At 36.9% G+C, this 26,056-nt stretch overlaps 1 protein-coding gene across 5 annotated transcripts in view; it reads right to left on the bottom strand.

Annotated features, from left to right (window-relative positions):
* Nucleotides 1-17,368, bottom strand: part of LOC115216353 (ATP-citrate synthase) — a 111,441-nt gene extending 94,073 nt beyond the window's left edge. For 4 of the 5 annotated variants that reach the window (XM_029785599.2, XM_036506474.1, XM_036506473.1 and 1 more), the window contains exon 1: nucleotides 6,774-6,924. The gene's annotated coding sequence lies outside the window, so the exon portion shown is untranslated. Of the gene's footprint in view, nucleotides 1-6,773; nucleotides 6,925-17,234 lie in introns of those variants that run through there. The other variant, XM_036506472.1, reaches the window with a different exon arrangement.
* Nucleotides 17,369-26,056: the final 8,688 nt, after the last annotated feature.

The raw sequence follows: 26,056 nt of genomic DNA, 5'->3' as shown, positions 1-26,056 counted from the left end.
TGATAACATTTGCTTCAGAGTCAGAAAGCATGTCCTTTTGGCAATAACTGTTTCTTCTTCAATCTTATTGAGGACATTGTGGTTTCTATTATTTCTACAGAGTTCATTTTCTCCAACACTTTAGGGTAGACCATCACAGAGACTTAATATTCTTAACCTCTGATTTAGAGATGGACAAACCAGTTATTTCTCTATTATCAATGGAATTGTTGAGTTTTTAAAAAATGCTTTGTGTTCTGGCACTAACTGAAAGATATCTTAACTAGGATTCAATCAAATTGATCAGGCAGTATTAATTCTCCAAATCTTGTTGGCACTGCCATTGATATGTTGCCAATTATAGGCAACAATTATGACCAAAGAATGCTTTCATTATCCTGGACCAAGTGCCTTGTTTAAGTTCATTAATGTAATTCACAACAAAGTGTTTATTGGAGTAAAACATTTGCCACTAACATGCAACTTGTTACTTCAGCTAGTCAAAATCAACTGATTAACTAAATAAAATGCAAGTCACATGCAATCTTTATTGATTTTTCTTGCTTAGTTTCTACCATTTTGTAGTTTCATGAAATAATTGAAAACAGACTTTAAACATGAACTTGAGTGCTGTTTATTGCATTCAATAACATGATCCAAGCATTGCAAATATATGTTTCTTTACAGGTAGTACATGAACTGTTTAGATTTTTTAATTGTTAAAACAGTAATTCCTTCTAATTGAAAAGTAAAGGTAAATTTTGAAAAAGAATAAAATGTTTACTGGTGTTATTTCTTGCTTGTTTTTTTGTTCAGGATTCAACAATTGATAAATTTTACATGCTGTAACAATATATTGGTTGTTCTTAAATCTGGTGACAGCGTGGTCAATGCCAGTGCTGCCTGACTGATCCCGTGCCAGTGACATATAAAAAAGCACCATTTGAGCGTGGTCGTTGCCAGTACCACCTGACTGGTTTCCATGCCAGTGGCACATAAAAAGTACCATTCGAGCATGGTTGATGCTGGTAGCACATAAAGAGTATCATTCAAGCATGGTTAATGCCAGTGCCACCTGACTGGCTCTTGTGTAAGCACCCATTACACTCTCAGTGGTTGGCGTTAGGAAGGGCATCAAGCTGTAGAAACCTTGCCAGATCAGATTAGAGCCTGGTGCAGCCACCTGGCTTGCCAGTCCTCAGTCAAACCGTCCAACCAATGCCAGCATAGAAAGCAGAAGTTAAATGATGATGACTCCCACTCCGGTTATTGTCTGTTATAAAAAGACCACACAGAAATACTCTGGAATCACAAAATGCTTACAAAAATTCTAAAATATGGTGTTTAATATTGTTTGTAAAACAGTCAACAAAATGCTAATATAATCAGTTTAATTAATCTTAGCAATCACAGGTATTATTTACACAACAGATGTGGAATTGCCAAGTTTATTTTTGCACATTACTGACAGATATATATACATATATATATTGTAGAATATCTACAGTTTGGTGCTCCACCGAATTTGTTGTCATAACTTTCCTAAAAATGCATATTTTTTAATGAAATTTTCAGATACATATCTTTCTCTTCTACATTATACTTAATATAATTTCTTTTCTCATAATATTATGTTAAGCCAATACCTCTGTCATCCCCTTCGGGCTTGAAGATTCTCACTGTGGCTGCCCTTACCCACCATCACCATGTGTACTAAAGGTTTTTCTTATCAGTAACAAGCCTATCACCCACACTCTGTGACTGTGTTCTGTATCCCTTGCAGCTCATTCATCCCATAGACTGGATACAACTACCCCTACATCAAGTCCCTGCCAGTAACATATGGAAAGGAACCTCAACCAAACTAATCTCAAGCAAGAGACAGCAGTACAAATTCTGGGAAATAGTGACAAGAGGAGTGGGGTAGGCATACTGTTAGCTAAGAAATGGATAGAAAAGTAACTGAGACGACATTTTGGCATGCCCACAAGCAGGATTGACAGAAGAACCATTTCTATGAGACTCTTCTGCAGACAAACTCAATAATGACTGATAGCAACTTCATTATCATGACTGGTGATTCCAACTGACATGTTGGCCAACACAATGGCAACTTACATGATATATAGAGACTATGGGTATGATTCAGAAATGAAGAGGATGAAGGACTCTTAGAGTTCTGTGATATATGAGATCTAACAATTTGCAACACAGACTTCAAGAAAGGCACCAACTACCACATCACCTACCAATCTGGGAAATACATAAGCCAAAGTCAGACAGATTACATTCTCAGAAGGAAACAGGATAGAGAGGCTGTTGTGAAAACAGGAACTTTTCCTGGTAAAGAATGCATGATGCAACATAGGTTAGTAAGATGGTGGCTTCAGAGTCAGAGCTACACAGAAACAGAATGTGAAGGAAAACATGGAAACTAAAAAATCCTATAACTGGGAATAGATTCAGAGAAATTCTAATTCACGCATATGTCTGTAGGAAGACGACTTTACATTTCTGTAGCAAAGATGATAACTAGGATTTTCTATGAAATAACCTGCCTAGGGCAACAGGTCAGTCCAGCCAAAAGTAACATGGTGTTGGAAGGATAAAACTGATAGGACAGTAAATGCTAAGAGGCAGGCTTAGAAAGTCTGGAAGTTAATAGAGGTCATTACCTAATAGCTAGGATATCTAGGCAATAGGTACATTTAACTAAGGGTGGGGCAGAAAGGAAAATATTTTTTACATATGTCCCACAATGTGAAGATCAGAGGCATAAAGTATTAAGGACTGAGAGACAATATATGAGAGACAACCAAAATGTTGGTGAGAAATGTATTTGGAAGAATGAAGGCAAACTTGTCCTCAATATGGAGTACAAAAAAAAATGCACAGAAATTAAATGAAAGGCTACTGAGAAGTGGAGAATATATGACATAAAGGACTACCTCATGCTGGCCCTACATCTTACCCCATATACTTATATTTCCCTTCAAGTAGCACCTCCACTCCTGTTCTTCACTCTCCTCTAACCATCTAGTACTCCACACTTCCTCTGATACTTTTATAAACTGTTTCCCTCCTGATTTACTGCCCATGTGATTTCTTGCTCTGGCACTCCATCACTACCATCTTACCCAGATACTCCTAACCACTCTCATATAAATGTGGGATAGCTATGTTTCTTCTCCACAGCAAGGCTCCTGGCATAAGAATCTCCTCTCAAATACCTCACCATCACCAACACCACTTAGTGAAGAGAGCTTTTTCCCTTTCTTCCTTTTTTCTCCATCCCCCCCCTCTTTTGTCCTTTCCTATCTTGCAAGTTACTTGGCAACCCCACTAGTGTTGGTGCCACAAAAAAGCACCCAATACACACTGTAAAGTGGCTGGCATTAGGAACGGCATCCAGCCATAGAACCCAGGTCATCGCAGAAATGAAGCACAATGCAGCCCTGGGCTCATCAGATCCAGTCAAACCATCTAACCAATACCAGTATGGAAAACAGACATAGGATGATGATCGTACGATGAAGGCTAGCAGGTGAAAACTTTGAAACCACTGTCATCACTCTTGTAAAAGCATTATATATACATATCCGATTTGCGTTATACAGCAAGATTTTTTTAAAAATTCTTAAACCTCTGATTATAGTCAAAGCTGACCTGGAGCTGAAGAACAACTCACTGTCATAGAAATCAGCTTTGTTTAATTCCAAGAGTCATCCACAATCAAGCAGGCCTTGTCTTCTCACAATGACCATCTCACCATTTTATTTTTTTATTTTCAGACTTAGTATTCTTCCTTAAGATGGAAGAAATGTAATTTGGGGATGATTTTGTAGTTATTTCTCCGCAGTCAAATATCAACATTGATATGCCTGTTTCTCAGACTGAGCGAACTTCTCCAGAGCGTAACACACTGTCACAGTTTATACCGTGTATGACGCACTATCACCTGAAAACAGGTGAGGGGAAATTGAAAGTAGCTCAAGCTTAGCTAATAATTTCTCTGAGATAAACATGATGCTTAGGCAGGTGTAAACTTTCGATGATTTAGTTATTCATCGTCTTTTCATGTGTGATCATTTGTAAAATCAAAGTCTTTATTTGAATCTAATAAAAGAATTTAGTAAAGAGGCCGAAAGGAGAATGAAAAAACAGTCGTGAATAGGATTTTTAAATTGCGTCTCTTTAAAATATATTTCAGTAATTTCTTCTTTGGCACACATACATAACTGTGACCCCACCACCGACTTTGTTTCCTCCCAACTTTCAGAAAAATGTATATTTCTAAAAGCAATTTTCAACAAATACACTTCAGATGGTGTAGTTTCCGATTATATCGGAATTTGTTGCGAAAAAATTTTCCGTGGGATGGAGAAAGGAGTTTCTGAAAATTCGCACGAATCAGCTTTGTTTCCTCATAACTTTCAGAAAAATTGGTATTTTTTTATGAAATTTTCTACAAATACCTTTCAAAGTATATCGAAATTTGGTGTGAAAAGAAAAATGATGAGCATGCACATATACATACGGACACATTAAATTTTTTTCCGAAATTTCAAGTTTCATGCTGTGGATATATGCAATAATATATGCTAGTACGTATGTGTGCGAGGCCAACAGTTTTGTTTTTCTTTTCATATAAAATTCCGATATAATCGTATTGTTGAAAATTTCATTAAAAATATACATTTTTCTGGAAGTTATAAGGAAACAAACTCGCGGGATGCACACTTGCGTCAGAATGCCTCTTCTTGTTTGAATGTTAGTACTATCATTGTGTACTTAATATATTGAAGGATCTCTGTCACAAGAGTAGAATGTGAGAAGGCCAGTAGTTGTATGGCGCATATATATATATATATATATATATATATATATATAATATATATATATATATATATATGCATGCATGTTTATCTGTGTGTAAGTACATATTAGTGCACAATTATATCTGTAAATTCCTTTGAATGACTGCGTAACCAGGGATTGTCTACCTCTCTTCTCGGCGGGTTTCACTATCTGCGAATACATATCGATGTTCATAGAATTCTCTTAATTCTATGCACATTTCAGTATACATTAGCGCGATAGTATTTGTAATATTGTATACAGATATATAATACAGGAATACACGTAGAAGTGTGTGGGTGTGTTAGATCATCTCTTAAGAAGAGTACGACGAATGTGATACCGAAAATGAAACGTTAGTTGGGAAAGAAGCCGATGGATTTCCTTTTCTATTGTTATTAAAACAATTTTGTGTAAGTATATAACATAAAATAAGATAGTATTACGGTCCAGTGTTAATTCTACAAGTTCGCTAATTATCAACCTCTAGAGCTCGAATATTTCAATATATTTAACTTACCATTTATCAATCCATCCGTTATACCTATATAGAACACTATTTTATATTTTATTCATCAATATCGCTGGATATTTGACCAAAAAGAGAAAGAAAAAAAAAACATCTCTGTTCAAGAATCAAAGGATTTCGAAAAAGAAGTTGTGGTGTTTATGGCTTTCCTAAGAGCATTAATGTCATAAAGCGATGTAAACGGTACCAACTTGAAAGAGGAACTGATTTGTAGACTAGGTTAACTTTATACACAAAAGCCCTTACATTATTGGGGAAGGTGCTGAAGAAGATTTAATCAAGAATCGAAACCGCATTGCAGTGCTGAATTCGTCAATTGCTTACTTTTATGATAATCTCTACCGCCCACTTGGATTATTTTTCATAGAAAATACAGCATTTCTCTAGTCACCCTGTTACTGGTCATTTTATTCGAAGCAAACCAATAAAACACCAATGAGATGTCTTCCAAAGAACTGCATTATTTTGCTGCCGCTGTTTAATTTATTTGTTTTTCTTATCTATATATAATGGAATTCGATAAAAAAAATATCAGAATCACAAGTAGTTGGTAATGAATAGGTACCGTGATTATACTCAAGCCAGCAACGGTCTACATTTAAATATACAGCCCAAAATAATAAATAATAATGGTGTTTGTGGCATTAAGAGGTACAAGACTGGAGAATGTTTTAGAGAGGAAAATTAAACAATCGGCGATAAGATTGTATTAATAAACATGGGAATGGAAACCATCTCATTAAACACGATTGCATCGTCTCCTCTACAGTGTTTGATATAATAATAATAATTTTATTTCTTTTCAGGATCAAAAAGAAGAGAAAGAGTTTGTGTGGAGTTGGTGTTTATTACTGGTAAGAAAAAAGCGAAGTGAATTTACTTTCAAATGAGAATTGAAACTACGGTGCAAACTTATTTTGCCGGCAACTCCACGCCGCAGGTTACACACAATAATAATAATAATATCTATATAATAAATATATTTAATAATAAAATATCTAATGTTAATGTTGTCAGACGTCTCTGACAAACCAATAGAAAATAAATCTTGTCCTTTTTTTTAAAGTTAATTCGAAATTATGTTTAATGTTTAAAAAATATAATTTACGCCAGAAAAGGAATAGAGCGTGTGTTTATATATATATAATATACACACACAGCAATTAAATATACTTTGGTGGATATTAATTTATCATTTTGTTATGTCTTTTTTGTTAATTTTTATTTTAGTGAAGAAAACCAACAATATTAAAAAAATCTAAATAAAATAAGTAAAACAAGAGACAATGTGAATAGAAGAAGTGAAAGGGTGATTATGCTTTTGATTTTGTAAAGAAAGGAAAATGCAAATACATCAACAATACATATTGTTAAAGGAAGCAGACGTTATGGCATAAAATTTCCTTACCTTTGTCGGGAAAAGAAAAAAAATTTGATTAGTTAATCGCCGCCGCCTTAGTATGTAAAAAAGTGAGTGAAGAAGCCTTGTTATAAATAAATACCAAACGATGAGAGAGACAACAGATTTACGTCTGCTCACGACTTCAATTTGTCTGTTGTCGCTAGAGTTTAGAAGATTATCTCCCTTGGATCCACTCTCTTATAAACCAGTAATTCTTCTACTGGGCACCAGGTGGCAGTGGAAAGCAGTCATTTCTTGACTCCATTATTTTACCTCGATAATTAATTCATTAATCAAAACAGAAATTATAGTATTTATCTTCTTTGATAATTTATGTATCTATTAACATAGCCCCCTTTCGTTATATGGATTTCTCTAAATAAAATATAGTTGGTTTCCCTTATTTTCTTAAATAACTAATGTTTTTAAAAAACATTTTACACCCATCTACAAATTTCCGAAGAACCGAGAATAAGACTCAATTAGTTTCTTAAGAGTGATTAGTATCCTAGTCTTCAGATTTGTACATTGCTCGCCAACTAGACTTTCTCAGAACTAAATCACCGTGATTGATTCACTTTGTCTTGATGTCACAAAATAAGAGTGTATTGAAACCATTTCTACTTTAGCTCAACCAACACGTATATAAAATTATGACAATGAAACGTTATCAGTTTTCTTGACTTCGCAAAGTTTCTAGAGGTTTTCAGTTTTCTCAGCCTCTTCTCTGCACAAATTGCTATATGCGATTAATTTCATTTGCTTTTTAATTAATTGATTGATTAGTGGATTTTCTGCCACTTGATGCTTGATAGCCTTGAATAATATAAAAACATATAAAACGTATAATAGAAGTTGTATTATTCATATGTAACAAGAATATTTCACTGAGTCCCAAACACCAACTCACTGCCTAAGAATGGAACCCAAATTATTATGTTTGGACGTAAAAGTAACAACATAACAAACAGAATTCTGTCAAAGAATGACAATGTTAGTGAACAAGTGACCTCAAATATTTGGTGCAAACATGATATTCACAATTTTGTCCGCAGAGCCTTTTTTTTCACAGGCTATTATCTTTTAACTTTTAGCTTTACTTGTTTCAGTCATTAGACTGTGGCACTGCTTTGAAGAATTTCTAGTCAAATGTATCGACCCCACTACTTATTTTTAAGTGTCTGGTACTTATTTTATCGGTCTCTTGTGCCAAACTGCTAAGTTATAGGGACATAAACACACCAGCACTGGTTGTCAAGCAGTGGTGGGGGACAAATACACACACACATATGTATATAAACATCATCATTTAACATCCATTTTGCATGCTGGCGTAGGTTGGACACTTTAACCAGGCCTGGTAAGCTGAGGACCTGCACCAGGCCCCAATCTGATTTGGCGTGGTTTCTACAGCTGGATGCCCTTCCTAATGCCAACCACTCCAAGAGTGTAATGGGTGCTTTTATGTGCCACTGGCAAGGGTACCAGTTGCATGACACTGTCATGACTACAATTTCACTTGGTTTGATGGGTCTTCTTCTCAAGCACAGCATATTGCCAAAGATCTCGATCATATGTCATTGCCTCCATGAGGCCCAATGCTCAAAAGGGACTCTTTACATGTCACCAGTATGGGTGCCAGTTATGTGACACCAGCATCAGCCACAACTAAGGTTTCACTTGGTTTGACAGGTCTTCTCAAGCATAGCATATCACCATTCTTTATATATATATATATATATCATCATCATCATCATCGTTTAACGTCTGTTTTCCATGCTGGCATGGATTGGACAGTTTGACTGAGGTCTAGAAAACCAATGGCTGCACCATGCTCCAGTCTGATCTAGCAATGTTTCTACCACTGGATGCTCTTCCTAACGCCAACCACTCCGAGAGTGTAGTGGGTGCTTTTTATGTGCCACCGGCACAGGAGCCAGTCGGGCAGCACTGGTATCAACCATGTTTGGATGGTGCTTTTTATGTGCCACCCACATGGGAGCCAGTCAGTGGGTACTGGCATCGACCACATTCAGATGGTGCATTTTACATGCCACCAACACAGGAGCCAGTCAGGAGGCACTGGCCACAGCTACGATTTTGGTTTTATTTGACTCAACAGGTCTTCTCGAGCATATCATATTCCCCAACACATCAAGAGTACTTTTAAATGGGCCGGACAAGCATCAGCCATGGCTGCAATCTCACTTTAGTTGCCGGGACTTCCCAATCACACCATATCTCCAAAGGTTTCAGTCTACTGTCTGTCATTGCCTCTGTGAGGCCCAGTGTTCAAAGGTCATGCTTCACCACCTCATCCCATGTCTTCGTGGGTCTACCTCTTCTACAGGTTCCTTCCACAGTTAGGGTGTGGTGCTTCCTCACCAGCTGTGCTCATCCATACATAACACATGACCACACCAGTGCAGTCATCTCTCTTGCACACATTTGATGCTTCTTATGTCCAACTTTTTTCTCAGAGCACTCACACACTCCGTTTATGAAATTCACACATCCTCTAATTAAATTTTATATAAACACACACATATATACAATGGGCTTTTTTTGGTTTGCATCTACGAAATTCACTCACAAGGCTTTGGTTGGCCTGAAGCTATAGTAGAAGACACTTACCCAAGGTGCCACACTGTGGGACTGAACCCAGAACCATGTGGTTGGGAAGTGAGCTTCTTACTACACAGCCACACATTAGTCACAGCCCAGCCAAGATCAATGGTAGCTTGAAGTGAAACTTCTAAACTTCAGCTATATAATCAAATGATCACCACAGACTACTATTATTGCTGACACAAACATTTCACGCATATTGCTGACCTGCTTCACTTGGTTGGCTGGCTGGCTGGCTGACTGAAAGAAAGAAAGAACAAAAGAAAGAAAGGAGAGATAGACAGAGAGAGAGAGAGAGAGAGAGAGAACAGCTTTCTCTAGTTGTTGTAAACAACGAAACAGCTCACTCTGCTCTGGTTGAAGGCAGAGAGAAGAATGTTATAAGTTCTACATATATAATCAATGCATAACTGAAAGTGGTGTTCCGTCATTGGTCCAATAAACCAGTGATAAATAGAGAAAAATTCCACCTGACTATGTGAGAATAACTAGTTTAGTCTCCCCCTGGATAGCTAGGCATCAAAGCAAAAGAAAAGATAGAGGAAACCAAATTATCTTACAAAAGCATTTGAATGAGTGAATGCAACAGATAGTGACTCAGCTGAATGGCTGTCAGAATAATACTATATATGCAAGTGGGATATACACGATGTGTTCATAAATACAAATGAGTTTGCATTATGAATGCATAAAATGCAAGTGAGTCTACATGATGCATGTTTTTGTACATGTGATTCTATAGAAAGTGAATTAACAATGACATTGGTGTCTTTGCATATATTTATATGTGAGTTTACTTTCTCAGTTACTGACTAGTTTGATTCTCTGTTGAAACTGAGCCAGTTTGTAAACTGAAAATGTTTGTTGTAGAATTCTGTACCATAAATTGCAGCTATGAAAGGTAATGAGCTGGTAATGGTGTTGAGGTAATAGTGGTGAGTTCATATTTGTTGTTGGTGTCTTCATGGTGCTTGGGATGATCTGGATTTCCTGGTAATTGCAGCAGTTTGTACTTCATGGGTGATCTATGCTTTTGCAAGCTGATAGCAAAAGTGAAACATGTAGTTTCTGACATCATGTTACCTGCTAGGACAATGGGACACCACATGTGATAACCTGAAATTTGGGTCATTAGGATTGAAAAGAGGCAGAATGAAGCTGATGAATGACAAACTGGTGTTATTTGAATCAATATGGCAGTAACAGTAACTTAGAGCACAAATTTGAAAATTCATAGTTTGATTGAATGTCAAGGCCTCTAATGTTGAAAATAGAAATGAGAAGCAGCTGACTATAATAAATTATATATAATAATCCTCTTTATTTTACACATACCACCAGAGGAACAGATTTCTATTGACTCAAGTGGTACAATAAGTCAATATGACCAAACTGTGTGACCAAACAATATGACCAAACAATAAGGCCAAACAGTATATATTCACTCCTACAAATTCCTAAAAGCATAGGTTTAAATTGTAGTAATCCATACAGAGAAAAGTAACAATTTTCAATAGCAACATTGATAGAAAAAAAAACTTGAGTTAAATATTCAACTTATTTAGTCAATGCATAGCTGAGAAAGGTGCTCTTTCAATCATCCAGTGAACTGGTGAAAAATAATGGCAATATTTTTCTTGGTTATGTGAGGGCCACTATGTAGCTCTCATCTAGATTGCTAGGAAAGCAGCAGTAATTTTCATCACTTTTATCTCTGTTTATGAATAGTTTAATTAGTTAGAAGATGCTGTTTTTCCTGTAGTCAGAAAAATGATTAACCAACGAGTGACTGCAATAAAATATGAATAAGAGACAACAGCAATAAATTATATATAATAATTCAATTTTCCTTGTCATCAGAAGAATAGACCTCTTTGTAAGTAGGATAAGTAGCATAAGTGGTACTATAAATAAATGTGCTTAAACAGCATATGTTCACTTCTAACAATTTTTAAAGACACTGGTTTAAATGATACTCCAACAGAGAAAATATAGCAATTTTCATTTATAACACTAAAAGAGAACAAGTTTTTCTGCTAAAGTGGTAGAATCAGCACTATAAATGTGTTCTTGAAAATAAAGTTCTTTTTGTATCACATGTGTAATATGAAAGAAATGTTTCTAAAGTAGAAAAAGAAACAAAGTTTATCATATATAGCATTTAGCCTATCAGAACAGAGATACAGCAAATCAATTTATTGTTCAGCACTAATGTGTCTTGTTTTGATCAACTGAAGTTAGAATAGATTTTGACTGTTACTATCCTAGCTGAATCCTGGTTGAAAGCGCAGAGTGGACAGTGGATAGTTGCACAGATTGTATTCTGCTGACTAAAGTGTGTAAACAGTTTTAAATTTCAATTTATATAGTTAGTGACTGGCTGAGAGATGTGATTGGTCTAATAAAAAGGTGAAAAATAGTGAACAACTAAAATTTCATCAGGCAACACGAGTCACTAGTTTAGTTCTCTTGTACACTGTTTGGAATAATGCAATCAACAAGGAATTAAAAAGAAAACAAATGAGGGCAAAAACGATTGATGTCACAAATATACCCAAAGGAGAGAATAGTTCAGAGAGTGATTTGGCAAAGGGACAAATAAAAAATATACCATTATATCCAGGAGTAAGACGTTACAATTTGTACTCATAATGTACACAAGTGCATTTACATGATAATTGTCTTTCATACAATGAAGTCTACTTAAAATGTTTATGCAAGATGCTTAAGTCCAAAGTTTAATAATATATACATGAGTTTACAAAAGGTGAATGAAAAATGATATTTCTGTTTCAGCATACACACATATATGCATGCACACATGTATGGTCTACTATCCTACCAAGCATGTCTGTGCTATTTCTGGTCAAAGCAAACCAATAATAGAGATAAAATGTATTGCCTCTAATGTTATGTATCAGGAAACTGAATTTTCATGTGAAAACCAGAGAAGCTGGTCATAAGAGCAGAAAGGAATGTAATGGCTGATAGAAAAACTAGAAATGTTTGAGTCATCCTAGAGATAGCTGTATGTTAGGGCTTATATTTAGAAGATTTCATAGATGTTATCCCAAAAATGGTTATCAAAAATCAGAGTTGAAAATATTGAAAATATAGATGAGAGACAGTAATAATAAATTATAAATAATAATTGTCTTTATTTTCTTAGTACCTTGAGAAGAATAAATCTTTACTGGCCTAAATAATATTTTAAGTCAATGTGGTTTATTAGTTTGTGTTCTCTTCCAAAAGTTTGTAGAAGTACAAGTTTGAATTGTACAACTCATGCACAGAAAGATATAATTTTCAGTTATAACATTAATAGAGAACTGTATTTACATTTCTTCTTCGCAATTTCTAAGCTAAGAAATCTCTATTTTTTTTTAATTATTCATCATTGTTTACGTCCATCTTCCCTGTACTATTAACATGCTCATGTTTTGATTTTCTTGTGGTGAAGCTAGCCATTTTCTTTTCTTCCATGTCACTATTGTCCACTATTGTCCTTTGCTGCCATTTCTATTCCCTTGACCACTCCTGGTTATAAGACTATAAAACACATGGCTTTCATCCCAACCTTCATTTCTTCTTTGCAATGCACCTATCCTTACCCACCCCCCCCCCAATACACCCCCCCCCCCCGCCACCAATACCCACCCTTGCCACCAATACACACCCTTGCCACCAATATCTACCCCTGCCATCAATACCAGAAATCTCTTTTCTTGTATTGGAAGTCCATTCTGGTCCCCTCTCTTGCATACCTGTAATCTCTTTACCGTGAAATCTCTTCTCTCTTCCCTCATACTGAAAACCTCCACAGGCCATAGAATTGGTTCCCAAAATGAAGAGGGAACAAGGCTACTGGAGTTCTGTGATGCAAATAACCTTTTGATCTGCAACACCAACTTCAAGAAGTCAGCCAGCCACCTGATAACCTATCAATCAGGTGACTCTGCAAGCCAGATAGATTTCATTCTCACCAGACAGTGGGATGCATGATTGCTCATAAATGTGCAACGACTCACCTTGGTGAAGAGTGTACCCTCTAGCATAGACTAGTTATTAGCGACTTTAGACTCCAGACCAGAATGGTGCCAAGAAGCAGACCAATCTGGAAAAGAAGGATCTAGAAGCTTAAGGACCCTTCATATGGTAAGAGATTTAGAGATATCCTAATTGAGAAATTTGATGAGGAGGAGCAGCTACAAACTTGTGACATAGAGGGCAACTGGGAATTCTGCAAAGAAAGAGGCTTGGAGATGCCATTATGAAAGACTGCTGAACATGGAGAATGAGTGGGAAGAGGAGAGTCTGCCAAATGTTGATCCAATTGAGTGACCAGCTACCCAAATTGACAGTACCTTGGAAGATAAAGCAATTAAGGATATGAAGACAGGAAAATCCCCCAGTCCATCAGAAATCACTGCTGAGCTGCTTAAAATGTCTGGTAGTGCAGGTTATAGTTTAGTCACTCATATAGTAAATCAACTGGTTCAAGAATGAGTCATATGCAATGACTGGTGTAGCAGTACCATAGTCAACTTCTACAAAGGTAATGGTGATGTCTTAGATAGAAATAATTACAGAGGTATTAAATTGTTGGATCAGGTGATGAAAGTTTTGGAGAGAGTCATAGCCCAACTAATCAGGGAGAGAGTTAGTCTAGATGAGATGCAGTTTAGCTTTGTGCCAGGGAGAAGCACCACTGATGCTATATTTCTGGTAAGGCAACTGCAGAAGAAATACCTAGCCAAAGATAAACCTCTGTACTTGTCTTTTGTTGACTTGGAGAAAGCTTTTGATAGAGTCCCCCTAACTGTTATCTGGTGGTTAATGCGGAAACTAGGGATGAGTGGTTGGTGAGAACCATACAATCCTAGTACAGGGACACTACCAGTAAGGTGAAAGTGGGCAACAAGTACAGTGAAGAATTCAAGGTACAAGTAGGGGATCACCAAGGATTGGTGCTCAGCCCCCTCTTGTTCATCATAGTCCTCCAGGCAATAACAGAGGAATTCAAGACAGGCTGTCCCTGGAGGTTCCTCTATGCTGATGACCTTGCTCTTATAGCTGAATCACTACCTGAGGTGGAGAAGAAGTTCCAGGTATGAAAACAAGGTCTAGAATCAAAAAGCCTTTGAGTTAACCTAGCAAAAACCAAAGTCTCAGTAAATAGGAAGGCAGACAAATCACAAATCCTCTCAGGTAGATGGCCCTGCTCAATCTGTAGAAAAGGTGTAGGTAGAAACTCTATAAGATGCACCCAGTGTAAGCTTTGAACACATAAAAGGTGCAGCAATATCAAAGGAAGGTTAACAGAGAAGCTAACTTTTGTATGTGGAAGGTGCACAGGTACAATAAATGCTGAACATGTGTGGAAAATAAACACCATCAACTGCTAGGGGGAGGCAAGCTAGAGGTATTAGATAGCTTCTGGTATCTAGGCAATCAGATTAGTATTGGGGTTGGTTGTTCTGAGAGTGTGGCTTAAAGAATAAGATTAGGCTGGGCAAAGTTTAGAGAGCTCCTACCCCTGCTGGCAACAAAGAGCATCTCTCTCAGAGTGAAAGGCAGATTGTTTGTTGCCTGTGTATGAGCAACTATGCTGCATGGCAGTGAAACAGGAGCTATGACAGCCATGGACATGCGTAGGCTTCAGAGAAATGAAGCGAGTATGCTTCACTGGATGTGCAATGTCAGTGTACATGTTTGACAGAGTGTAAGCATCTTGAGAGAAAAGTTAAGAATAAGAGGAATCAGATGTGGTGTGCAAGAGAAGTAACTGCACTAGTATAGTCATGTGATGCATATAGATGAGGACAATTGTATAAAGAAGTGCTGATCTCTAACTGTAGAGGGAACCTATGGTAGAGGTAGACCCAGGAAGACAGGGAAGGAGGCGGTGAAGCATGACCTTCGAACTTTGAATCTCACAGAGGCAGTGACTAGTGAGCAAGACCTTTGGTGATGTGCTCTGCTTAAGAGGACCCGTCAAGCTAAGTGCACCCATGCTGGTGGCATGTAAGAAAAAAAAATCAACCTTGAATGTCAGGCCTCATGGAGGTAAAGTGGCCAAGAAGCTTTTGAGCATTGGACTTTATGGGGGCAAAGTGACTGAGTTCCTTTTGAATGTTGGGCCTCATGGAAGCAAAGTGACTGAGTTCCTTTCAAGGGTTGGGCCTCACAGATGCAAGGTAGCTGAGTTCCTTTTGAGCAGTGGGCCTCATGGAGGCAAGGTGGCTGAGTTCCTTTCAAGTGTTGGCCCTCATGGAAGCAATGACCAAGAACTTTGGCATTATGGGCTGTTTGAGAAGACCCATCAAGCCAAGCAAAATTGCAGTCATGGCAGATACCGATGTTGTGCAAATGGCACCCATGCCGGTGGTATGTAAAAGCACCCATAACACTCTTGGAGTGGTAGGCATTAGGAAGGACATCCAGCCATAGAAAACCATGCCAAATCAGACTGGATCTTAGCACAGCCTTCCAGCATGCCAGCCCAGTCAAACCATCCAACCCATGCCAGCATGGACAACGGACGCTAAATGATGATGATGATGATGAAGGAGAACATATAGTAGAAATAATAATTTAAATATTTTTGAAGAAAATAAAAATGAAACCAGCTCTTTCCATTTCATACATGTCCACCGATGATGATGATGATGAACATGAAGAGAAAATGTTTCTGTGGTAAAAAAGAAGGAAAGTTTAACATAGGCGCAGGAGTGACTGTGTGGTAAGTAGCTTGCCTACCAACCACATGGTTCTGGGTTCAGTCCCACTGCGTGGCACCTTGGGCAAGTGTCTTCTAATGTAGTCTCGGGCCGACCAAAGCCTTGTGAGTGGATTTGGTTGACGGAAACTGAAAGAAGCCTGTTGTATATGTATATATATATATATGTATATGTGTGTGTTTGTGTGTCAGTGTTTGTCCCCCCAACATCGCTTGACAACCGATGCTGTTGTGTTTACGTCCCCGTAACTTAGCGGTTCAGCAATAGAGACCGATAGAATAAGTACTAGGCTTACAAAGAATAAGTCCTGGGGTCGATTTGCTCGACTAAAGGCGGTGCTCCAGCATGGCCGCAGTCAAATGACTGAAACAAGTAAAAGATTAAAAGAGTATGTGTGGTCAGTGAGCAACCAAAATATAGAGATATGACTGATCAAGATTTTGTTTAGTTGTGTCTTGGTCAACAAAACCAAGAATGAATTTCACTAGTCACTGTTCTAGTTGAATTCTAGTTGCAAAAGAAAATGAGAAAAAAAAAAGACTGGACAGCTTTGAGCTATGATTTATAAAGCCAGTGGTTGGATGAGAGATACTGCACTTCAAAATAAACTGGTAAAAATGGGTTGCCTGAAATTCTCCAAAGTGGAAAAAAAGAACAAAAAAACAATAACTTGTCAGACCACTAACTTAATGAGAGAAAAACGTTATTTAGCCTCTGTATCTACTTTTCACAGTGAGGCTAAAAATGTGTTTCTAAAAACATATTTGTAAGCCTCCAGTTCATCTCTCTCTCTCTCTCTATGCCTCTCTCTCTCTCTCTATGCCTCTCTCTGAGCACACACGCACAAGAATTACCTCCCTTTCACTTGATTTTTGCTATATACAAACAAAAACTACATTTTGTATGAGAAAAATGTATATGAAAGGACGAAAGGTGTAAAACAAGCACTGCTTTTATTGTCATATGTTGAAATTAGATCTTAGAAATGTCATTTTCATTATTGAGTTGTCACCTGTTCTTAATGCTAAAATGCAAAATAGACTCTTCTTCTGTGAGGCAAGACAAAATTAATGGCGATGTGGAGAAAATATTGACTTACCTGTTCACGTTCACATCAAGCAGTTCAATGTGTTTCTAAACAGGAAACATATCTTTTAACAGGTTTCAATGAGGAAATAACTTGTACATGTTTTGCAAGTAACACCTGCAATAGTTTCTACATCCTGTTTGCTGGAGGTGGGGGTGTCATGTTGTGGTTTTTAAAGCTGTTCAACCCTGATCCAGTAGACTAAGAGTCCACATGTGACCACTACATCTTGTACGTTTAGGATTATTTTGTTGAATCTTTATCTTCATCCTATGAGGTGGTAGGATAAGATTTATGGGAAACTTGATTGCTATTTTTTGCTGGTTGAATGACCATATAAAAGTTCTCTCATTGGCTTGGAGGATTCATATTTTCTTCCATTCAATGCCATGGATGTGATACTAAGCAGTTCAATGAGTCACGTGGAGATTTTCTTTAATTTTTTTAAAAACGTTTACTTGAGTAGATTAGAATTAATAAAATTTAATTACTTTAATGAAGTATTTCAGGACACAATCCAATGAGAAGTTATATATTTGTCAACCCTGAGACATTCTTCTCAAACTCAGTAATTGAACTAATTCACATTATTGACAAGACCAGCATCAGCAGCAGATCAACAGTACTTTATATCCAAATATTTCACAACATTCTGTTTCTCGGTATATTTTGAACAACAAAGAAATGGTGGCTTTCAAACTATTTCTCAGTGGCCAATCCCACTTTACATTGAACAACATATTCACTCTTATGTTTTTACTCATAGCTCTTAACTTATACCAACATGACCATCACACATTCACATAAAATACGCAGATGACATCATACTTACCCCATTTCAATATTCCCCATAGTTGCACTTCAACCCGACATCAAGCACAAAATAAAAAGTTCTCATGAACCAATTAGTCTCTTTGTGGTTGCTCAACTTGCTGGAAATGGCAGTCAAATTTCTCTGAAATTTCTCCTTACAATTTTTTAAAAAGGCCAGGTCAGATAATATAGTCCAAGTTAACATAGCCACAGACTTGGCAGCAGTTCCTTACCTTGCCTCAATTTACAGAAATTATCAGAAAGTTTCACTCATCCTATGATCAGCTCCTTGAAAAAATGTGGCCCTATACAAAATTTTCTATCTATGTGCAAAATTATGGCCCACAATTTGCCTCATACATTTACTTTTATATGTTAAGACACCTAGTGGATACCTGTGGAAAAGCTATGAGTGATAAATATTCAGTCTTATAACTGATTATATGTAGTAATCTGAATTGAAACGAATCATTTGATAATGTTTCTCTTTATCCACCTTCTTGTACAATGAGTGTACACCCTAATATTTCATCTCCATCCTTTCTTCCTTTCCTGTTGGAGCAGCCATGTATCTTCTCTACAGCAAAACACTTGCTCCTGACCCTCTTTCATACTTTAGATTCTCTACACTTGGCACAATGTCACCTTCCTCAATAATACTCCCTGATTCTCTTGCATGTAACTCGGTGACCTGACACTCCGTCAGTATTGATGACAACGACTCCAGTTGATCCGATCAATGGAACAACTTTATTGTGAAATTAATGTCCAAGTGGCTGACCATTTCTCAGGCATGTGGACCCTTCATGTAATTCTCAGGGAGATTCTCTGTGACACAGAATGTGACAATGCCAGCCCTTTGAATTACAGGTACAACTCATTTTTGCCAGGCTGTGGGAACTGGAGCAACATGAAGTAAAGTGTCTTGCTCAAGGACACAATGTGACACCAGTGATTGAACTAATGGTATTACAATCTTGAGCTGAATACCCGAACCACTTAACCATGCATCTGTGGAGTACTCAGTCACTTTCATGTTAATTTCACAAGCAGGCTTTTCCACTGATCAGATCAACTGGAACCCTCCTCGTTACTTGTTGACTCTATCAGTCCTAGCGCCACATAAAAGCACCTGGTACACTCTGTGAAGTGGTTGGCATTAAGAAGAGCATCCAGCCATAGAAATTTTGTTAAAGTAGACACTGAAAATCAATGCAGGTATCAGGCTTGTTGGAACCCATCAAACCATCATGCTCCATGCTACCATAGAACCTAAATATTAAATAACGATGATGATCATCATCATGCATACATGGATAGTTAAAGTTAAGGACATTTGTACTCCATATTCTGTTTATTAAACAACCTGTTAATGTTTCCTTGAAATATAGACAAGGTGAAAGTAGCTCAACTAATTAAAAAACTTGTCAGTATATCCAGGTATTCAAGCGTAGTGAAAATACCACAACCCCTAATTGCCCATGATGTCAGAGAGATGAATACACAAAGAATAAGTTGGAGACACACTGCTAATTGTATTAGCCAATTATATTAGATTAATAGACAAAGCAAGACAAGGAGAATGACACACTAGACATGTAGTCATTGAAGATAAAACCTGCAACATAAAGATGTTTATATAACATAAGGTGGTGAGCTGACAGAATCGTTAGCAGGCAAAATGCTTAGTGGTATTTCATTTGTCTTTATGTTCTGTGTTCAAATTCTGCAGCGGTCAACTTTGTCTTTCATTCTTTTGGGGTTGACAAAATAAGTATCAGTTGAGCACTGGGATCGATGTAATCAACTGAGCCCCTACCCCCACCGAAATTACTGCCCTTGTGCAGAAATTTGAAACCAATATAATCAATATATAAAGTGGCAAGCTGGCAGAATTGTTAGCACAAGGACAAAGATGCTTGTTGGCATTTCATCCGTCTTTATGTTCTGAGTTCAAATTCCGCTGAGTTTGACTTTATCTCTCATCCTTTCAAGGTTGATAAAATAAGTACCAGTTGAATACTGGGGTTGATGTAATTGATGTACCTACTCCTCCAAAATTGCTAGCCTTGTGCCAAAATTTCAAATTTTGGCACAATTTTGTAAATTATGATGATGAAGCAGTGAGCTGGCAGAATCGTTAGTTTGCCAAACAAAATACTTGGCTGCATTTCATCCGTTTTTACATTCTGAGTTCAAATTCTATTGAGGGTGGCCTTGCCTTTTATGATCTCAGGGTCGATAAAATAAGTACCAGTTGAGTAATGGGGTCAGTGCAATTGACATACACACTCCTCTAAAATTGTTGGCCTTGCGTCAAAAGTTGAAACCAATATAAACATCTGTAATAATGTCTAGATGATATGATTTAATAAGAACTTCACCATGGCCACACCACAAACTACCTAGTCAAATATATCTAAAATCAGGAACCAAAAGCCAAATAGAAAAAGACTTGACAAAATACTGAACACATGACAATACATCTTCCATGATAGGAATCTTGTTTTTCTATCAGACATAAGGAAAAAAAATACCTCAAAAGTTTCAAACAACCATACACCAAGATGAATATATTAAGTTATTGTTCTCATCAACACCCTGCTATATTCCTGAAATTTGGAAACTAAACTGAATAATAACAATTCCAAAACCCAACTTAAGCAATATCATAGAGGCCCATCACTTTCCCACAAACATCCTCAAAATCAAAATAAATCTCATCCTTGATTTATCAACTCATGGATTCACCCCAATAAACTCATGGGTTCACCCCCCATTAAACTAATGAATTCACCCCATTAAACTCCTGGATTCAACCCATTAAACTCGACCACTAATGGCACTCACAAACCTCAAACAAACAATAAATCTAGTTATTTGTCTTTTAATATAATTCTCTTCCTATCCAATATGTTTTATAGGAATATTAAACAATTGGCCCCATCCAAGTATTTAAGACTTAATTTTTATTACCCAGAAGAATAAATGGCCAAGTTAACATCAGTATCATTTGAACTCCAAATGTAAAGGGATGTAACTAAATATTGTAGAGATTAATTTTGAGGCTTTAACAATCCTACCATTTCATGATAACCTCAATATCAACAAAAGCCTGACACTTACTAGTCTAGACACTACAGACACAGACACAGCCTATGACTCCATTCACCACAAACCACTTATAAATAGCTTCAACTCAAAATGCTGAATAGCGAGCTATCTCTCAGGATGCTAAAACATGTCTAGAATCTGTTATTTTCCAATTGGAGTACTGCAAAGATCTATTCTCTCACTTGTTCTTTTTGACTTATACATACATAGCCTTCCCACATCCTAACAAAACATATACACAGTTTTATATGGAGATGGTAGCTCAGTTACCTCTTCATACATTTCCTCAGAGATATTTGCACCCTTGCATATCAATCATTATTTAGAATCTGCCTCTAAAAGTTTTTGTTTGAAAGTAGACCAAAAGAAATACCGACTAAATCTACCAATTCTTTTCTTAACATAAATACCAAATAACAACATATACAACCAACCACCATACTAAACTGTTAGAAATAACTGCCAAATCTCCCTCAAACCATGCCCTACCATATTAAATATTAAATCTAATTCTATTAAACCAATCAATTACCTCATAGGTATTAGACCAGAGTTGAAATCTTATTTTTTCTTTAAGAACAGGAATTTACTTATCAAGAATTGCTTTACTAGGTTTACCCAAGTCAGATTTACATGGGCAAATCAATCTAACTTTAGGGTTACTAAAAAAATTCTCTTTATGATCCTTTAAAATAATTCTCAGTCTTTTAGAAACAGAAGGTTCAGTTTTATCATCCAATTTGTAATTTTCTATAATTTGTTTAGAAATTAAGTTTGTAGTTCTTAACACACTCCTTGACTAATCAAATGAAATTGAATTATATATATATATATATATATATATATATATATATGAAGAGAGTAAACTGAAGGTTGGCAATGACTATAGTAATAAATTCAGGGTACAAGTCAGGGTTCACCAAGCATCAGTCCTCAGTCCCCTCCTGTTCATCACAGTCCTCCAGGCCATAACAGAGGAATTTAAGACAGGCTGCTCCTGGGAGTTCCTCTATGCTGATGACTTTGTTCTCATAGCCAAATCACTTCCAGAACTAGAGAAGAAATTTCAGGTGTGTAAGCAAGGTCTAGAATAAAAGGGCCTTAGAGTTAATCTAGCAAAAACCAAAGTTTTAGTGAGTAGGAAAGCAGACAAATCACAAATCCTTTCAGGTAGATGGCCCTGCTCAATCTGTAAGAAAAGTGTAGGTAGAAATTCCATTAGATATACCTGGTGTAAGCTATGGACGCATAAAAGGTGCAGCAATATCAGAGGAAGGTTAACAGAGAAACTAGATTTTGTGTGTGGAAGGTGCACTGAAACGATTAAGACTAAAGATGTCAGAAAATAGACTCCATCAAATTCCAGGAGGAAAAACTAAAGGTAGCTGATAGCTTCCGTTATCTTGGTAACCAAGTCAGTTGTGGAGGTGTGCATGTACCACAGAGTGTAAGCGTTTTGAGAGAAAAATTGGGCATAAGAGGTATCAGATGTGGTGTGCAAGAGAGACGATTGATTTGGTATGGTCATATGATGCATATGGATGAGGACAGCTGTAAAGAATTACTGATCACTAATTGTGGTGGGAACCTGTGGAAGAGGTAGACCGAGGAAGATATGGGACAAAGTGGTGAAGCATGATCTTTGAACAGTGGGTTTCATGGAAGTGATGACAAATGACCAAGACTGCAGACAGTACATCGTGCTTGAGAAGACTTGTCAGGCCAAGTGAAATTGTTTTTCTGGTGGTGCTAGTGTCACATAAATGGTACCCATGCATCGTAGTCATGGTCATTGGTGGTACCATGCAAATGGCACCTGTGAGTTGTCATGGTCATTGCTGGTGCCATGCAAATGGCACCCATGTATCCTAGTTGTAGTCATTGACACTGCCATTTAAATGGCACCTGGGAATTGTAGTCATGATTGTTGCTGGTGTCATGTAGATGGTATGTCAAAGCACCTATTACACTCCTGGAATCGTTGACATTAAGAAGAGCATCCAGCTGTAGAAACCATGCCAAATCATACTGGAACTTGGTGCAGCTCTCTGGCTCATCAGCTGCAGTCAAACCATCTAACCCATGCCAGCATGGAGAATGGGCATTAAATGATGATGATGATGATGATATACACACACACACAATTATATGCATGTATCATTCTGGGTACAACTTTAAACTGCACCCAGTTGTTGGGCCTTGGTACAGGAGTTCCAGGGTTTTAAAGAATGTGAGACCATCTCTTAACCACTATTGTTCCAGGTTTACTCTAACCTGGAGAAGTAGCACTTGTCAGAGTCTTCGCTATGGGTTCCCTAATGACAATCTATCTCAGCATAGGGGTGCCAAAATGCTCTTGGTTGGTATCTGGGCACACAGTAAAACCACCAGGAGTGAAGGACCCCAGTTGTTGTCACAGTATCCTTCTTGGATAGGGACTCCTGAATATAAAGCCTGCAGAGTCACATGATTACTGGTTATTTTGCTTCAGTCTGTCATTTGGTACTAATTACAGAGACATTTATCACTATAATCCAGTGAGGTGCAGATGTCTCTTTATGGTGACCTCATTTGTCCTATGGCGATTGAAGAGTGGCAACGTATGCAGACCTAATCAGTTGGAAGTGCATAGTAAGTCTGTCACCTATGCTTCAAACCATGAAGATCTGTAAAGTGAGAAATGCCATTGATAATGAGGAAGCAAAAGGAAAAGGCAATTATTTGTGAAGATGGAGCAATTACTCTGTATGTATGTCTCTTCTATTTTTTAATTATGCTAAAAAATAGAAGGGACATACATGCATATAATAATGTATGTATGTCTATTCTATTTTTTATTATTCTAAAAAATAGAAGGGACATACATACATACATATAATAATGTATGTATGTATGCCTCTTCTATTTTTTAATTATTATAAATCTTACACTGAGGAGGGTGTCGGTTTTCAACAAAGATACAAGGCTCCATCTTTGGGATGCAGTTAACAAAGACAAATTCACATTTGGAACTTGAGAAAAGTCTTGCATACTTTTACTGTTCCACTCACAGATTGGACTTGTGATGTACGAATCAGCTGGTCAATTTCTCTTTCTGAAAATCCCAGTTTATCCAGATTCTCCTTTAAGCATATACTAACAAAACCTAACGCTCCAATTATTATTGGTATGAATATGAATTCATAGTCTGGATGTAGAAGCTGGAGGTTTTGAAGCAGTTGTCCATAGATATCCTCTTTTTCTTTGATTTTCAATGAGATATTTATTCTAAATTAATCTATTATTTTAATTATTCTATGATGATGATGATAGAAGAGACATACATACATATAATGTATGTATGTATGTACGCATGTATATGTATGTATGTATGTATGTTCATTCTCTTCTGATTTTAATCATTTAAGTTCTTCCTCTGAAGAAGGAACTGGTTTCTAACAATGAGACAAAGCCTCATTATTAGAATGTAGATAACAAAAACAATGTCACATTTTAAACTTGAGAAAAGTCTTGCATATTTCTACTGTTCCAGTTACAAATTGTATTTGTAATGGGTGTTAGTTGGTTGATTTCTTTGTTCTGAAAACCCTAGCTTATCCATATTGTCAATTATTCACAAAATTAAATGCACCAATTATTATGGGCATAAATGTACAATTTATAACCTGGAGGTTTCAAAACAGTTGTTCATAGTTATTCTCATTGATTTTCAAAGAGATATACACATCAATCACTTTGACAGCACATTTTTCTCTTGTCTGTTTCAAACTACAATATCTGGTCTGTTATGTTTATACTTGATGTTTTGAAAAGGATGTTCCACCGATATTCCTTGTGTTGATGTCTTTGTGTGTTCAATAGCAGGAGGATTTTCTGTATTTATTCCAGGACAGTTTACGCATGTATGTGTATATGTATGCATACCAGTACGTATGTATTGCCACTCAGCTATACATCACCAAAGAAAGTTAATAAATGTAATTTTATAGCTTGCGCGAAAAACATGTTTGTATACTGTATCAACTTCATGATTCTGTGTTGCATTTAACTGAGAAGAGACATTTATGTAATAATTGAAGTAAAAAGTTGCTGATCATTAGCTGAGGTAAAATTTGATCCTCACTTTGTAGCTTATTAACAAGCTATGGTCAATCTCACTACTAAGTCAACTTCCATTATATATATGTTGATTGGCTCCCGTACCAGCGGCACGTAAAAGGTACCAAGCATAGTGAATGCCAGTACCGCCTGATTGGCCCTCATGCCAGTGGCATGTAAAAAGCATCCACTACACTCTCAGAGTGGTTGGCATTGGGAAGGGCATCCAGCTGTAGAAACTCTGCCAGATCAGACTGGAGCCAGGTGCAGCCTTCTGGCTTGCCAGCCCTCAGTCAAACCGTCCAACCCATGACAGCATGGAAAGCGGACGTTAAATGATGATGATGATGATATATGTATATATATATATACACACATACAAAAGATACTTTTAGGAAAAGTGAGACAGAGGCAAGAGGAAGGGGAGGAGAGCGAGTAGTTTAACGGAAACGTAATTGTGAATTCTCAATCAAACGAGAACTTGTTTAATTAGCATGGGATTTAGAAGGACCTTAAAAGGCTCAATTTAAAGGCAACATTAAAAAAAATAATATATACAATGAAGGATTTAAAAAAATTTAACATGCCTTAAATAAAACAATTGATATTAATTAAAAACGATAATAAAGTTAACTCTCGCGTGAACGAGATTTGACTAACTAGCATTGGTCTAAAGTGATGATTTTCCTTTAGACTCACTTATTTTACTCAAATTGAAGGTATTTGAATACATACTCTGAAATACAGTTGTTAGCTTGTTTAAAATTAAATGCATTTATCGACCATTTCTGAAAATGAAAAAAAATATC

The sequence above is a fragment of the Octopus sinensis genome, linkage group LG10, assembly GCF_006345805.1.
Source record: "Octopus sinensis linkage group LG10, ASM634580v1, whole genome shotgun sequence".
NCBI lineage: Eukaryota > Metazoa > Mollusca > Cephalopoda > Octopoda > Octopodidae > Octopus > Octopus sinensis.
The sequence above is the reverse complement of the archived record's forward strand: the minus strand, read 5'-3'. Positions and strand labels throughout refer to the sequence as shown.